A 6,000-nucleotide genomic window follows, 5' to 3' on the forward strand; every position below is an offset into this window, starting at 1 on the left:
CCAACAAGTTCTCTTCTTGCCTTGGCCTAATTTGGGTGGGTTTCTGTGGATTTGTAACTATGGTGAGATAAATTTTATAATATATATAGAGGACTTCCCCCTATCATTTCTTGTAGCTCATCTAGCCCTTCCCCATTTGGACAAACTGTATGGCATTGTATTATGATACCTTGAGGTGTGCCAGTTGCTGGGTGAACATGACAAGCACAATGGTGACAAACACAGTAACAAAAGCTAACAGCTGAGGGTAACACAATGGGAGTATGGCAAGAAGATGAATGCCTGGTTAGATAGTCAAGCTGCTGTGCCAGTCCTGGCCTGTGTCTCTAGACCTCCTGTTGTATGAGATAATCAACTGTTTAAACCACTGTTGGTTAGGATTTCTTTTCTTTAAAGTTAAAATTATCTGCGCTTATTATAGCTCCTAAGAAAGAACCCCATAAACTTTGACTACCTCTCCTCATTCACCTAATATTGAGCCCCAGTGAGGAAGGGGAAAGAGAGAGCCTCACATCAGTTAGAGGGAGGTGAGGAGAACAGAATCAATGCCCGCATTCCCAGATAGAACTCAGTGTAGGGGCAGGGACTACAAAATAAAAATGTCTGAGTGTTGTGTTTCGGCAAACAGTCTGAGGCAGCCTCATTGTCTTTGCCCCCCACAAAGAGCCACAGGAGTGGCTGAGAGAAAACTGATCCATAAAGGGACCTTGGTGGTAGTTTAATCTCAGTCATGTCTGACTCTTGCGACCCCATGGACTATAGCCCTCCAGGCCTTAAGATCAACTGAATAGACATTTCTCCAAAGAAGATATACAGATGGCCAATAAGCACATGAAAAGATGTTCATCATAGTTGATTATTAGGGAAATGCAAATCAAAACAGCAATGAGGTACCACCTCACACCAGTCAGAATGGCCATCATTTAAAAGTCTGCAAATAACATATGCTGGAGAGGGTGTGGAGAAAAGGGAACCCTCCTACTCTGTTGGTGGCAATGTAAACTAGTACAGCTACTATGAAAAACAGTATGGAAGTTCCTCAAAAACTAAAATCAGAGTTGCCATATAATTCAGCAATCCCAATCCTGGGCATCAGTTCAGTTCAGTTCAGTCGCTCAGTCGTGTCCGACTCTCCACGACCCCATGAATCACAGCACGCCATATGCCCAAACAAAATCATAATTCAAAAAGACACATGCACCCCAACATACACAGCCACTCTATCCACAATAGCCAAAACATGGAAACAACCGAAAAGTCCTCTGACAGATTAAAGGATAAAGAAGATGTGGTAAACACACACACACATACACACACACACTGGAATATTACTCAGCCACTAAAAAGAATGAAATAATGACATTTGCAGCAACATGGATGGACCTAGAGATTACCATAGTAAGCAAAGTAAGTCAGAAAGAGAAAGACAAATATTAATATCATATTATATCACTTACATATGGACTCTAAAATATGACCCAAATGAACATATCTGTGAAACAAAAACAGACTCACAAATACTGATGTATGGTTACCAAGGGGGAGGGGCCGGGGGAGGGAAGGATTGGGAGTTTGGGATTAGCAGATGCAAACCATCATATACAGGATGGATACACAAAAAGTTCCTACTATATAGCACAGGGAACTATATTCAATATCCTGTGACAAACCGTAATGGAAAAGACTATGAAAAAGAATGTGTGTGTGTGTGTGTGTGTAACTGAGTCAGCTTGCTGCACAGAAGAAATTAAACACAATGTTGTAAATCAACTATAATTCAATAAAAATTTTTTAAATAAAATACACATGCATGATCAGATGTGGACAACTCTTTGCAACCCCTTGGACTGTAGTTGTCCAGGCTCCTCTTTCCTTTGGATTTTCCAGGCAGGAATACTGGAGTGGGTTGCCATTTCCTACTCCAGGATAACTTCCAACCCAGGGATCTCCTGCTGTGTCTCCTGCGGCTCCTGCATTGGTAGGCAGATTCTTTACTACCTGGGAAGCCCCAAATAAAATCATAATGAAATACAAAAGAGAGAGAGAGCTTAAGGTAAAGAAAAATAGTAAGACTTGGTAATAATCTGCATAATTAAGTATCTGGCATTGCAATGGATGCTGGTATGGGTAGATAAAGACTGCGAGAATTACATTCACATCACCATGTGAACATCTGGACACTATACAGAAACTATATATACGGAGTCTGTGGTGGGGTCTTACTTATCAAGATTAAGCTTCTACCACCCTAAGATGATTTAACAAATACTGATCAAAACAAAGAGAACTATTTTGAATGTCTCCTGTGCATACGGTAATCGTACATATTGTTTTCCAGAAAGGAAGTATCTGTACCTGCTAGATTACTCTCTCTCAAAATATATATATATCCCCCTTAGGTGACCAAGAACTCACTGAAAGCTCAGATACCCTGCCTTATTTCCTGCCCATGAACCTCAGGTACTTTCTCAGGGTTGTACAACTTTGCTCAACTCACTAAAGAAAAGTAGGGTCTTGGGGACAGTTTCCATTCTCCGCTGAATAGTCTAAATAAAGCCCCAAACTAGTACTACTTCCTTCAGTTTAAGGTGACTGTCCCCAACTAAGTCTCTCATCCTGTTCAAAGGGCTCACCAAAATGAAAACCTCACTCCATCTATGGACTTGTCTAAATGACAGCCCCATTAACTGACCCTACTTTGCCCCATAGTGTGATTTGTTTCTGAATCTCTCTACTCATGACTAAGCATGAAACTGGCTTTTATCTACATCTAATACAAATGTTCACATTAAAATACATGGAGTAATTCTGCTTAGGAGAATAACTTGCCAGTGAGCCAGGCTCTCTGTAGGATACCTGGTCTACAAAGTTTGTGGATTTTCCCATATCAAAGACTTTGCTGGCCTTTCAGTACCTTAGCTCACATGAAGTCCTGTCAAAGAAGCTCCTCATTCTTATTTTTTAAAATTGCACAAAACAAATATATGTACAGGGTTTCCCCCACTATCTGAAAGTAGACTGCTCCTATGAAACCATATGAAAGCTGAAATGGTGTAAGGCAAAAAAACAATCACCTTAGGATACATCTTACTAATAGATGCAAAAAATATTAATCAATTGAGATAAAGCACAGATGCTCACAGAAATAGTTCAAAGCTACGGTGACTTAGAAGGAAAGCTATGACAAACCCAGACAGCATATTAAAAGCAGAGAAATCACTTTGCCAACAAAGGTCCTTATAGTCAAAGCCATGGTTTTTCCAGTAGTCATATACAGATATGAGAGTTGGACCATAAAGAAGGCTGAGAGCCAAAGAATTACTGCTTTCAAACTGTGGTGCTGGAGAAGACTCTTGAGAGTCCCTTGGACAGCAAGGACAGTCAATCCTAAAGGAAATCAACCCTGAATATTCATTAGAAAGACTGATGATGAAGCTGAAGTTCCAATATTTGGGGCACCTGATATAAAGAGACACTGGAAAAAACCCTGATGCTGGGAAAGATTGAGGGCAGGAGGAGAAGGGGACGACAGAGGACGAGATGATTAGATGACATTACTGACTCAATGGACATGAATTTGAACAAACACAGGGAGACAGTGAAAGCCAGGGAAGCCTGGCATGCTGCAGTCCACGGGGCTGCAAAGAATCAGACACAATTTAGGATCTCAGAATCAAGTCACCATTTTTGTTGTTGTCTGTTGGAGCTTTTGTTGTAGCTCGGTCACTAAGTTGTGTCTGATTCTTTGGGATGCTGAGATGCTGCATATAGTTCCCGGGGAAGGAGGTTGGGGTGCCAACCTGTTGCTCAGGGGGCACTGCCTCTATAGACACTTGCTGTAAAACAAATGCTGAACACTATTTTCACATTTCACCTTTTATTTCATAAAAGTAAAAATCCTCTTCAGATTTCATTTATTTAAAATATGTACTTAACATAGGTCCTTCATATAAACAAAGTGGCATAAAGCAAACTTTCAAAAAGAGGGGGGAATACCTGTATGTTCTTAGACTGGATAGGCTTCTGATAATGCCTCCAAATGACTAAAACTTCACCTCCAGAATGAGACAGGATGGGTTTCTAAATGCCAGTATACAAAGCTGGGTAAATCATGGGTGATTTGACATTTGAATTTCTGATTTATATGATTGAACTCAATCCTTGGGCAAAGGTCAAGGGCTCACATTATAGCTGAATAGAGTCTCTTTTTAATGCTTAAACCTTCAAAGAAGATCCTACCATGAAACAGAAGCCACACTATCAGAATTCAGAACAAGTGTTTTTCTCCTCAGGCAAATACCTTCTACACCCAAGGCCTTAGTATTCCCACTCTTTTGCTTTTTTGTTCCATTTGCTCCAAGCATCAAACCTGTATTTTTTTCAGCAAAGTCCTTCCTACCCTTCAATTCTATACAAGAGATGAGAAGACATAAGTTTCTATAAGACTGAGCTAAAACCTGACTTCACTCTGTATTCAGAAGAGAATTTTCCTGTGTACTTCAGAGAACGTTCCAAGGACAATGACAAAACAGGGCCCTGTCAAGATACCAAACCTACACTTCAGCTAATGTGAAGTTCTATTTTCCTCAGGAAAAAGGAGACATGTAGATGTTTGTCTGCTTGAAGCTGCTACCACAATATTAGAATGTCCTCTTTGATCATGTGGCTTACATAATATCTTAGTCTACTTGGCATGGTGGTACCCAATCTTGTCAATTCATTTCTTGACCTTTTCTATTTAGGATTTATGAACCATAGATAATGTACATGATATGTCATAAATACTGCAAGCACAAAATTTATTCAGTCCTTTTATGTGAGTGAAGAACTCCTACCAAATCACCATAATCTCTCAAAATACATCTATAGTCTGATTTAGAGCAATAAAGCAGAAATACCAACATTAAGGGTTATAATATCAGTTTGCTCTAAGATAAACTGGCAAACTTAAAAATAGGAAATGTATCTTTGCCTTCAGCATTCCACACAACACTTAAGCTGCTGGAAGTGCTCCATTTCATACCAACCAACTTTACAAGTACTATTTTCATTTTCCATGGCATTTCTTCTGCAGCTTAAAAATAAAAACAAAATAGGATTTTCCTGACTATCCATTCAGGCTAATGAATTTATTCTCAATCCTATTAGAGGTCATCCACTAACTATAACTCAACAATCCAAACACTATTGAAGTGATAATTACTAATCTATCCCATCATAGGCTTTTGCAGTCTTTCAGTTCAGTTTAGTTCAGTCGCTCAGTCGTGTCTGACTCTTTGCGACCCCATGAATCACAGCACGCTAGGCCTCCCTGTCTATCATCAACTCCCGGAGTTCACTCAAACTCATGTCCATCAAGTCAGTGATGCCATCCAGCCATCTCATTCTCTGTCGTCCCCTTCTCCTCCTGCCCCCAATCCCTCCCAGTATCAGAGTTTTTTCCAATGAGTCAACTCTTTGTATGAGGTGGCCAAATTATTGGAGTTTCAGCTTCAGCATCAGTCCTTCCAGTGAACACCCAGGACTGATCTCCTTTAGAATGGACTGGTTCGATCTCCTTGCAGTCCAAGGGACTCTCAAGAGTCTTCTCCAACACCACAGTTCAAAACCATCAATTCTTTGGCGCTCAGCTTTCTTCACAGTCCAACTCTCACATCCACACATGACCACTGGAAAATCCATAGCCTTGACTAGACAGACCTTGGTTGGCAAAGTAATGTCTCTGCTTTTTAATATGCTATCTAGGTTGGTAATAACTTTCCTTCCAAGGAGTAAACGTCTTTTAATTTCATGGCTGCAATCACTATCTGTAGTGATTTTGGAGCCAAAAAAAATTAAGTCTGACACTGTTTCCACTGTTTCCCCATCTATTTCCCATGAAGTGATGGGACCAGATGCCATGATCTTAGTTTTCTGAATGTTGAGCTTTAAGCCAACTTTTTCACTCTACTCTTTCAGTTTCATCAAGAGGCTTTTTAGTTCCTCTTCACTTTCTGCCAC

Source organism: Moschus berezovskii, chromosome 21, assembly GCF_049115385.1.
Source record: "Moschus berezovskii isolate FMDL1 chromosome 21, NW_MosBer_1.0, whole genome shotgun sequence".
Classification (NCBI taxonomy): Eukaryota; Metazoa; Chordata; class Mammalia; order Artiodactyla; family Moschidae; genus Moschus; species Moschus berezovskii.